The sequence below is a fragment of the Tenrec ecaudatus genome, chromosome 17, assembly GCF_050624435.1.
Source record: "Tenrec ecaudatus isolate mTenEca1 chromosome 17, mTenEca1.hap1, whole genome shotgun sequence".
Lineage (NCBI taxonomy): Eukaryota > Metazoa > Chordata > Mammalia > Afrosoricida > Tenrecidae > Tenrec > Tenrec ecaudatus.
In genome coordinates, this window is record NC_134546.1 from 45,338,499 (window position 1) to 45,350,505 (window position 12,007).

Below are 12,007 nucleotides of genomic sequence, written 5' to 3' on the forward strand. Positions count from 1 at the left end.
AGAGAGCTACTGGTGGTTTGAACTGCTGACATTACTTAGTGTCCCAATGCATAGCCACTATGCCCACAAGTATATACAGACACACAAGTATTTATTGCATAAATAGGCATCTATTGATCCATAGATTAAAAACATGGAAAGAGAAAAAAAACAAGAGATTAATTAGGGATCTAAACTGGCGGGATATTTAAATCCTTTGGTGTCCTTTTTGATTCCTATAAAGCTGACTATTATCTCAGGAATTTAACATCTAGCAAAAAGGGGGAAAAGAACACCTCTGTAAAATGCTTTCAAAAGCAAAGGGCCATGGACTGGCCAGTCTAACAAAACAAATACCTGCTACTCATTAGTTGCTCTACTACAACCAACTATCACAGGACAAATGTGCCTCAGACTGTCCAATCAAGAAAGACCAAATTGAAAGCTTAGAATTCTAAATTATTACTTCCTTGACAAGGATAGTATCCGAGAAGACTGACTGGGGAGTGGTGTTATTTATTTCTGTCAGCTGGAAACAAATTCCTTCTCTTCTGATGTCACCAACATCAGTGGATACACATATAGAATCTGTCCTTTAAACTCCACTTGCCATTAATAAGCCACCTTTCACTCATCCCACTGGTTTAGTGTAGAAAAACGCCTACTGGAGACTCAAGATTTTACCACCAATCAGAATTAGCAATGTCACTTTTCTATGATGTTGGTGTGTGCCAGGTAGGAAGCATTCCGATTCTCCTCAGCCATTGTACTAGTGAAGGAAACTTAGTGGGGAACCAGAGCCTTCGTTCAATGGGAACAAGGATCTTCTCTCTCAAATGTCAATGGAAGCCTGTAGGGAACTGCATGTCCCTCAGCCCTGGAACAAAAGCCATATACAACCTTCATGTATTTACTCTCGGTTTTCTGTCATATAAATTGTGCCTAAAGGTCTTCCTGCCCTTGTTTCTCCTGCGTTCATTAGTTACTTGACCTTTGCTAGGATTGGTGCTCAATTGCTAGCAGCTGCTACACACATTGGACAACACTCACCTGGCGGCACTTCCTCCAGGCGCCCGGTATGCCTCATTAGCATGAGGACCTGTTTGAGCACAATCGCCCGCCATTTATTCCGTATCTGTTATTTTATTAAGCTGTAATGGCTTGCATGTTGTTTTGATGCTGAAAACTATGCCACCAGTAGTTACCATTCCAGCAGCATCACCCATGGTAGACAGATTTTGGCAGACAAATTTCAATAGATCTCCTAGACTAGGAATAGACAGAGAAAAATAATAGATGATCCATTTCATGAAATATTAATTCTGGAAAATTAGATGTAAAAATGAAGTATGATACTTGAAGATCAGTAATATAAATATTAGTTAATAGAAGTGGCCTAAATTTGGCCATTTTGAACGTGAAAATCATGTGGACTGCCAATCCAAGAATTTCAAATTAGAGAGAATCTGAGTTGCATTAATCATCAAAAAGAGCACTTCAAGATCTCTGAAATTACCATGCTTTAGTGATAGGAAAATAATCTGAGACTTTTAAGAAAGACTAGCTAATATAACTAGACTATTATTTAAATTTATGCATTAAACACTAAGAAAAAAAGATGAAGAATCTCAAGACTCCATTATCAAATTCTGCATTCTGAAATTGATAAAGCATGTATCAGAATTCATTTGTAATTACTGGTGATTGGACTCCACAAGTGAGAAACCAAGAAGAAACAGTTCACTGGTAAATATGAGCTTGGCTGTAGAAATTATGTAGGAAATTGAATTACAAAATTTCTCAATTCTAAGGTCTTATTCCTTGCAAATACCATTAGAAACACCAGTTTTTCAATTATACATATATATATATATATATATATATATATATATATACATACATGTATCTTCCATTATATATAAATAACTACTATACCTTGGACCTCATCAAATGGAAAAACAATCCCCAGTTTTTGTGTAAATAGTGTCCAGTCACTGAAGAGTTTAATCTGTACCAGTGAAGAATTCATGTATTGCATGCAGTTCATAATTGGCCCATGCTCATATAATTTCCTTTTCTCAACAGTGTTTTGAATTCTATACCAACAGTGTTTTGAATTCTGTACCATTGGCTTAACTAATGGCATTATCAATGTGCAGTAGATTACACATTGGGCTGTTAACTACAAGGTCAGCATTCCAAACTGCCAACCAGCTCTGCAGGGGAAGAATGTGGCTTTCTACTCCTGTGAAGAGTTGCAGACGTGAGACCCACAGGGAAGGTTATACCCTTAGCTACAGGGTCTCTATGAGTCATCATTGGCTGGATGGCAATGGAAGTGATGCCCCATGGGGATGACTGATAATGTGCTTTAACACAAAATGACAATGGTATCTGTCCATTGAGTCAGAGACATGTGAATCATACATATGTGAATAGGTTTTAGGCTTGCACTTAATTCTAGCCCCAACATAAGGACAATTAGTTATTACAACATGACCCTGCTTGGTGCTCAACATCATGAAAAGATCATTAAAGATACGAGTGCTATAGCAAAGTGTACAGAAGAAAGTAAATGGTTTCTGGCTCTCCGAAAAAGTAGTGTCTGGAGTCTGAAGGGCTTGTTTGCAAATAAACAACCAACTAAGTGAAGTATGAATTAAGCCTGTGTAGAAGAAGCACACCGGCCCGTGTGATCCATGGATTTTAAATAATAAGTCTGAAGGACAGAATGATGTTAGCGCTTAAATTGTGAACACCTAGTTTGCAGAAGGCTATGGATGACAGTGAAAACCTAAAATCCATTTGCAGTGTCCACACATGGATTAAGTCTCTGGTGAATCCCCTTAGATCATAGTTGAGGCATGTGAAACACCTATTATCTGACAGAGAGCCTTGTAAAGTTGATTACATATTACATAGATTAAAATGTTATATTTCATTATTTGATCTTCCCTTTGACCTATTTTAGAGTTGTTTCAGCTTTTTTTTTTTTAAACAAAAAAAGGTGAGGAGGAAATACATGTGGATTAAAGCTGAATCCCCTGTGACCATGGACCAGTAATATGAATAACCTTTCTGTCATAAGGAATGCATTGAGAAGTGGATTGTTGCAGATGCAAATAGACTAAAAATTAGCATCCTATCATTTGATGTCCCTTATGATCCATTTAAATTTGCATTAGTTTTTAAATATTTTCTGCTTTCTTTTTTATTTTTATCCATTTTACTTTGTAATTATTGTTAATTTTTAAAATATGTTTTTCTGTATATGAAATCCAGGGTAGATAAATGTATATTGGAAGTAACTGGATTAATGGTTCTTTGAGAGTATGGCAGGGGAGATTGTGGGGAAATGGGGAGCTAATAACTATGAGTAGAAATTAAGAACATTGTTCTAAAACTAAAAATGATGAGGATTGTACAACTCGTTTTGATGTCTTTGAACTACTGAATTATAGTACCTGTGAATTATATGATAATAATAGTGGGGGGGGGGAGTATCTTACATGAAGAAAGCAAAAAGTCATTAAGAAGATGGGGAAGAGAAAAAATATGAAATTGGCTATCCCAATCTATTTTCCAGTTTGCTTTTGAATGTTGAGTAGCTGGAGGGAAGAGAAGAAATGAAGGAGTAGGCGTACAGTGTCAAAGGTTGCTCTAGAGAATGAAGAAAGTAAACCACGGCAACAATTGCAGTGAGAATCCCCAAAGGAAACCAAGCTCAACCTGCTCAACCTGAGAAAACTGCAGAAAACAGAAACAAAACAAAACCCTTGAATTAAACTATTAACATAATGGGCAAAATGTTGAATACCTCAGGTCATAAAAATAAGATCAAAAGAATGCACAGTTACTGGATTGAAAATAATTGATGAATGTTCATGTATTTCAGAGGTAACAATCCTCAAAAACTGATACAATGAAGGAAAATTCCCAAGTTGTACTGAAGCCATCAGGGGAGATCAAACTTCCAGGAACAGACAAAACCCAATTGAGATGTTTCAATACTCAGATGCAAGGCTGCAGTTACACACTCAAGTATGGCAAGAAATTTGGAAGAAACCTACCTGCTAATCTAACTGTAGGCATCCACTTATGTACAGATTCCAAAGAAAGACGATCCAAAACAATGTGAATTTATATCACATGATGTTATCATTTTTCTAAGACAATTCAAAAACAGTTGCATGCATATATCACCAAGGGAGAAACCCAATCCGCATTTAGAAGATGACGTGGGAAAAGACATCAATGCTAATTTAAGTTGCATCTTGACTGAAAGCAGAGAACACCAGCAATGTTCACCTGGGTTGATTATGTTTGTTTGTTGCAGTCCAGTTTTCCTTAAAAATTTAAGTAATGGCATATGGCTCCATGGATTAGAACAATTTATGAACACCATTGCAAAGGAATTCAGAACAGACTACTGTGCTCACGTGGATCCTGTATATAGATCGAGGCATTTTTTCCAACAGAGCGAGGGAATACGGAGTGATTTAAAATCAGAAAATACGCGGACCAAGGTTGTATTCTTCAGCCACACTTATTTTACCTATATGTTTAGCAAATAATCCGATAAACTTGAATAGATGAAGAAAAATAACTTAAAATTAGAATTGTGGAAAACCAGCAATCTGTGATACGTAGACGACACCACCTAGTATGCTGAAAGTAAAGAAGACTTGAAGCATTTGCAGATGAGAATTGAAGGGGACTCCCTTCACTTTGGGAATTCTCCTTTAGAAAAGGAGATGAGACACATCCTTGGAAATGCTACCAGAATGACAAATCCCCGGCAACGGACCTAATGCCTGCTAAGGTAGACGATCAGTGAAAAACAGGAAGCGCGGTAAGGAGGTGGATGTTAACACAGTGGCTATCGCAGCAGGCTCAAATTCAGCCGTAATTGTGATGGCTGTGTACGATCAGGCAATGTTTGTTCTGTTGCATAGAAGGTCAACTGATTTCCTCAGACTATCACACTCATTCATTTCCTCTTGCAATGTTTCCTTGTACACAGGCACAAGGCTCTATACATAGTCACTCCGCATGGTCCTGCTGTTTTCATGCTGGGCTTAGCCATAGGATATTCTTTTGCCAATTGAATGTGAACACTCATGATTTTGTAAAGTCATTGGCCTCAGGCATTCATGCTTTTTCCATACAATAGCATGCCTATCTAGAAAATAGTGGACTTTTGAGAGTATTTCCATGGAAGCAGTATGGACCAGAGTGTTCCTTAGAGGGAAAAGGGGTGAGACTTATCTTACATACTTTGGCCATGTCAGAAAAGTGCAGTCCCTGAAGAATGACACTATATCTAGGCAAGTCGAGAGGAATTGGCACACTGTCTGAAGCACTGGGCTGATCTATATGTACAAGGGTGAAGCTCGACCAAAACTAGGCAGTATTTAGTTCTGTGGTGCAAATGGTCCGCATGGCACCAAACAATAACAACAACATGAGTGGTTATTTGTAAAGTGTGTGGTTTGAATTCACAGATGACATGGAAAAAAAGTGGAGACATTTTCTTCCATAAAGATTTAGAGCCTCGGAATGGAGTGGCTGGAGGATTCAAATGCCACCTTTTACCTTAGCAGTCAAGCTGCTTAATTATCTGGGTTTATTCAGTAAAATTGCAACAAAGAAAGCTCTATGGTGCTCTCTGTAGCACATAGGGTCACCCATTCCACAGATGGGGAGGCTGAGGCCCAAGGAGGGTGCAGGATTCTGAATCAACTTGATAACAGCAGGTTTTGTTCTCTTTAGTTTAATTGTATTGCTATTGTAGATAATGTGCTAAAAAAGCGAGATGTATATTGCACTCATACATGCAAAGGGGTACCCTCCCCAATGGTAATAGCTTGCTGGATAGAGCTTTAAAATATGCATTTTTCTCTCTAGGCAAACATCCAGCAACTCTCTCTGAGTTTGTGCACCCTGTGGTGTTGTCTGGGAAGGTTCTCTCTGGTCTTGAAGGAACCTCAAATTACAGCGACACAGTCCATGCATTAGGTGTCCCACAGGTAGTGTAGCTTGCAAACTGAGGCACAGAATAAGCAAGGTAGCCACACACTGGTCCAATGATCAAAGAGAGGGAGACAAGAAAGTTGAGGCTCACCGAGCCATTTATCTCTCTTCCCTTCAATTAATCTCACATGTGTTTAATGGCCAGGTTGGCACAATACATGAACTACCTCACATATCAAAAGGGGATTTGCATTAGGTAAATCAGCTGTAGAAGATCTCTTCAGTGTATTTAAAAGCAAGAATATTACTTTAAAGACTAAGGTGTGCCTGACCTAAGCCATCTATTTTCTATCATCCTATATGCATGTGAAAGTTGGATATTGAATAAAGAAGACATAAAATAGATATATGTTGCCTTGTGTTGCTGGAAAAATACTATGAACTACTAATAGGACGAACTCCTGTGTCTTGTGATAAATAAGGCCAGAGTGCTCTTTTGAGGCAAGGATGGAGAAACTTACATACTTTTCCCAGGTTGATAAGAGAAGCAGTCCCTGGGGAAGGACATCATGTTTGGCAAGGGCAGTGAGTGAAAGGCCCGCAAAAAGATGAACTGACACAGTGGTTGCAAAAATGGAATCTTTCATTCTGTTGTGCTTTAGGTTGCTATGGGTTTCAACTGACGCGATGACGTATAACAACAACAGCATTGCCAAAAGCCGGGAGATTATGCCGCATTAGCTCTTTAACATTGAGAAATATCAATTTATTTTTTGTCAAGGCACACCTGTGATACTATGGGTTAAGCACTGAAGTACTAACAGCAAGGTCACTGCAAGCTCATCAGCTATTCCACCAGAGAAAGAGGACGCTGTCTGTTTGCATACATACCAGTTTTATCAGAAGTCCTATATAAAGTTGGTTTGAATTTTGGGTTTATTTTGTTCAAAAATTATAGCTAAGCTCTCCTTAATAGTCATCAGAGGAAGTTCGCCTCTGGCCGCCAAGATGCCGTTCCCGAAGTACAAGTCATTGCAGCCGCCTACTCTACCTATTACCCTCAATCCCGCTGAGGACATATCTCCGGGGACCCTGTGTGCTCAAGTCGAGCGGCTGGCCATAAGATCCTGTTTTAAACAGGAGTATCTGCTTCAATAAAATAATCCCAACCACTGAGGGCCCATTGAAGATCCTGCCTTGGTTCGTTGGACCTATGCTAGATCAGCATATATCGATCCCAATTTCCAGCCTACTCCCAGCACACTCAAAGGAGCTGTGTTTGGCTTTGGACTCCTGGTGTTCTGGTATTATGTTTTCAAAACTGACAGAAGAAAGAAAAACTTACCCAGAAAGGAAAATTGGATTGAACATTTAGCATCTCATTTGTTTGAGTTTGGCAATAATGACTGTATGTATTCTTGCTTAATTAAGTCTTCTAATAACCATTAAAAAAGTCATCAGAGGTGGAGTGGCCACTTAATCCTGAGATAGAAGAGGTGGTCAATACTCATCAAAGGAAAGGATGTCCTCTCCATCCCTTTGCGTTTCTCCCATGTGTTCTAATCCGATGCACCCCTCGACCCAAGCTGTAGCCCCAGTGCTGTCCTCTGAAGTGCATTCTTCTGGGCGGGGGGGGGGGGGGGGGGGGGAGGGGGGGGGAGGGCTGTCCACATAGTCGGGATTGCAGCCAGCCCACAGACCTCTCTATTGGTTCCGTGGTACATGCTGGTATGTTGTATTCACGCCTTGATGTATCAGGTCTCTCTCTCCTTCTCCTGTGGAGATATAATTAATATCCTCCCCTTTGGTGAATTATTGCCCTGCTCCCTGACATACCCATAGCTTTTTTTTCCCTCCTTCTTTCTCCCTCTTACTTAGTTGGCTACCATATGTATCCCTGGATGGGGTTTGGCCCCTGTCGTGGTTGCTGGACCTCACCCCAGGGAAGTATGCATATAGTAGTTTTTCCCCTGTGCCCCATTTTTTAAAACTTACCTCAATGGACTCATGTTGTACTTGTCCTTTTGTGCTTGACTTACTTCACTTAACATGATTTCCTCCAGTTCTTCCCATGCCACAATGTGCTTCATGTGGTCATAAGTACATTTTAGGGATGAACAGTACTCCACTGTTTGTATGTACCATAGTTTTTAATCCATGCCGACCAAGCCCCAAGGATGATGTTCCTGCTCAGCACAGACAAAGCAAAGGGAGGACTGTAGGGCTGGCCCCACCATGGGACACAGTGTCCCTCACCGATCCATGACGCTGGAGGGACAGCACTGGAGACACAATGTGGAATAGAGCACAGTCTGGACTCATCATGCTGGGGTGAGGCACTGAGGGCATGCACCAGAGAGAGCAGCAGGGGGAGCAGAGCGATGAAACCCCCGGGGAATACCAATAATAGACTTGGGAGTCAGAGTTGGCACCCCATCAGTCTCGACTGGAAAACACTCGTAAGGCCAATAAACAGAGCTTGAACTATTTATAGACTTTTCCATTTTTGTCAGTGACTTTCTTTTTTTGCTATTGTTATTTTGTTTTTGCTTTCTGTTGTTATTTTTTGTTGGTTCTGACTTCCTTTGTTGTTTTATTTGGCTTTGCATGTTTTTTGCACTTATTAATGTATCTGCATATCTATCTAGATAAGAGGTGGGATAAATAATTTAGAGATGAAAAGAATGAAACCAATGTTTCCCAGGAAGATACAGGAGAAGGGGAGGTGGGAGAAAGGAAGGGGTGGGGGGCAGGGACCAGCCTAGGGACAAGGGAATAACAAGTGAACTAAAATCAATGGAGAGAAGAGCATAGGATGCCTGGAGGGGCTCAATCAAGGGCAATGTTGCAGTGAGGAATTATTAACCCTGAATAAAGGCCGAACATGATGGTGGGACAAGAGGGAAGTAAAAAGGAAATAGAGGAAAGAACCAGGAGGCAAAGGACATTAATAGAAGCCTAAATATAGGCATGTGTATATATATATATATATATATTCTATATAATATATATATATATATATATATAGAGAGAGAGAGAGAGAGAGAGAGAGGAATAGAACCATGTATGCGTATCTATATCCAAAGTATTAAGGTTGCAGATGGACATAGGACCTCAACTCAAGTACTCCTTTAACACAAGAACACTCAGTTCTAATAATCTGGCATTCTTTGACACTCACCTTCCCCACACAATCACTGAAGACAAAATGTGTGCATAAGCAAATATGGTGAGAAAGTTGATGGTGCCCAGGTATCAAAAGATAAACGCTTGAAGGTAAACAAGCAGCCATCTAACTCAGAACCAGCAAAGCCCACATGGAAGAAGCACACCAGCCTGTGTGACCATGAGGTGTTGATAGGATCAGGAATCAGGCATCTAAGACCCAGAATAAAACCATATCAAAGGCAAATGGGGGGTGGGGCATGGAGTGGAGACCCAATGTCCATCCTAGACAATAGGAAATCCTCTTACAGAGGAATCACAGGGAAAAGATGAGGCAGTCAGTGTGCAGTATAGCACTAATGAAACCCACAGCTTTCCTCTAGCTCTTTGGTGCTTCCTTCGCCCGACTATCATGACCTCAATTCTACCTTACAAATCAGATTAGACCAGAGCATGCACACTGCTACAGATAAGAACCCTCAACACAGGGAATCCAGGATAGATAAACCCTTCAGGGCCAAAAGAAGAGTAGAGATACCAGGAGGATTAGGGGAGGGAAGAGAGAGAAAGGGAGAATTGATCACATGGATCAACTTAGAGGGAAAAGTGACAGACTAGTGGGTGATGGGCAATGGAAGATCATATAAGATATGGAAAAATAATCTATAACTTATCAAGGGTTTATGAGGGAGTGCAGGTGGGGTAGGGAGGGTAAGAAATGGAGAACTGATATGAGGGGTTCAAGTTGGGAAGAGAATGCTTAGAAAATGATGATGGCAGCATATGTGCAAATGTGCTTGACACATTGGAAGAATGAATGGATTGTGATAAGAGAAAGTAAGAACCCCCAATAAAAGTATTTAAAACAAATAATAATGAAAGGAAAGAACACTTCATTTTCAGAAAAGTGGATAATCTAGCTGACATAAATTAGTCATATTCAAAGGGAATCGTGATTATACATATTAGAATACAGTCACAGTGTATATTAAGCAAAATTTTTTAAATTCCTCATTTTGGAACGTGAACTTTTTCTTCAACAAAATCCATGCAATGTCTTGGTCATGTTTTGGCTGTTTCTCTTTGCTGACATTTGGTTATGCTCAGGGCTGCACTAAGTGTCTGAGTTCTGAATCCTGCGAAAGGATCAATGTTGATTCTCTGGAATATGTTTTGTTACGCTGGAGTGAGGGAGCTTAGGAGGTACAATGAAAAGGTATATTTAGATCTTAGAATCTCAATTCAGAACTCCCTTCTTGCACTGTCTTTCCCATTCTACTGGCCAGAGCAACCAAGACAAGCAAATCAAAGTTACTATTACGAAGATGGATTAACTTCCCATAGGAAAGCTAAAGCAAGGATACAGTGGTGGGAGACCTCTGTTATTAAAAATATAATATATCACATATTACATTCCTCATACGACAAAGAAAACAGTTTAGTATGGAGGTTGTTTCTTCATTAATCCTGAAACTAAATTAATTGATTGGAGTTAAATTCATTTGTTTTTGATATTTTATGAAAAATTAATAATTTTTTGTTGGGAAAGGATTATGAACTTTGTGCTAAAATGCTCTAGAACATGAGAATGACATATTTTTCCTCCAGCCATACATGGCTTTATATATAACAAAAAGCTTATAATAATTTTAATTAAAAACACAAATAAATCAATTTATGAGAATATGCATGTATCTTCCTGAAGAAGGCAGAAAAAGCATATTTTTATATTTGTTTTGTAGCACAAACTATATTAATTTATTCAATATGCATTTATTGAACAAATAAATAAGAATAGCATGGGGCAATAGATCTTAGATTTCCTAATGAGTGAGACATATTAAATGTGTCAAAGATGTTCAGAAGGAAGAAAAGGCAATCATTGTATTTGGAGCCTTGTATAAGTTCATGGAAAAGGAAAAATATGGAGAAATATATAAGAGAATGGAATTTAATTACTCAGAAAAAAATATGGCCTTAGTCAGAACTTTCACCAGAATAATTTGGTTCTTGTAATACTGGATGCATCTATTTTATTGTGCTACACTATACATGAAGGAATGTGTAATGAGCCCTCAAGTATCGATTAGTACTAGATCACACAAGCATTTGATCAACATTAATGCAGTTCCCCTTCTTTTATTTCTGATAGCTTACCATGGTTTCACAGAGTTCCCAGGGATAAATGGGTGATAAGTTCTCCAAAGCAATATGTTCTTATGGTCTTCTGATGCCACGTGCTTAACGATTTACTCCTGATTCGAAATCTTTAGTGGTTACAGTAAGATATGTTTCCCTGAACCTGAGCATCCTAGCAAGGCTGTATGCATGTATTCAAAGATTGCTTCTACATAAATTTCCACTTCTTGTCTGCCTTTCTAGTCATGTTGAAGCTGCTTTCACTGGGTCATATCCTTCTTCGCTTTTTAAGCTTAATACTAAAGCACAGTGTTTTAATAGTTTCCCCTTTCTCTCAAAATGTGGCTTATTTTATTTCATAAGACGTGATTGATGCGTCATAGCATGAGATCCATATTTTGTGAACAAATTGACTACAGCTGTATGCATATATGTAAAAAGGTTATTTAGGTGCCACAGGAATCAACACCTTCCCTCTTTTATGCAAATCCTTTCCCACCTCTTTTTGAAAAATAAGAGTATCTTATTTTTATTTTATTCTAGCACCATTTTAGACTTAGTGACAGCAAAATGCAATTCCTAACTGATATACACTACTTCATTAATTTAGTGATAAAACATGATTCTCTTTCTATCTCTATATAGTTACAAAGTGAAAGAAGAAAAATACTTCAAAATTAATTTGACTAATTAAAGGACTTATTCAAATATTCACTCATTAATAATTCCAATTAGGGGAGAAAACATTCAG

At 38.9% G+C, this 12,007-nt stretch overlaps 1 pseudogene; it reads left to right on the forward strand.

Annotated features, from left to right (window-relative positions):
- Nucleotides 1-6,960: 6,960 nt before the first annotated feature.
- LOC142430426 (NADH dehydrogenase [ubiquinone] 1 beta subcomplex subunit 4 pseudogene) lies at nucleotides 6,961-7,343 on the forward strand (annotated as a pseudogene).
- Nucleotides 7,344-12,007: the final 4,664 nt, after the last annotated feature.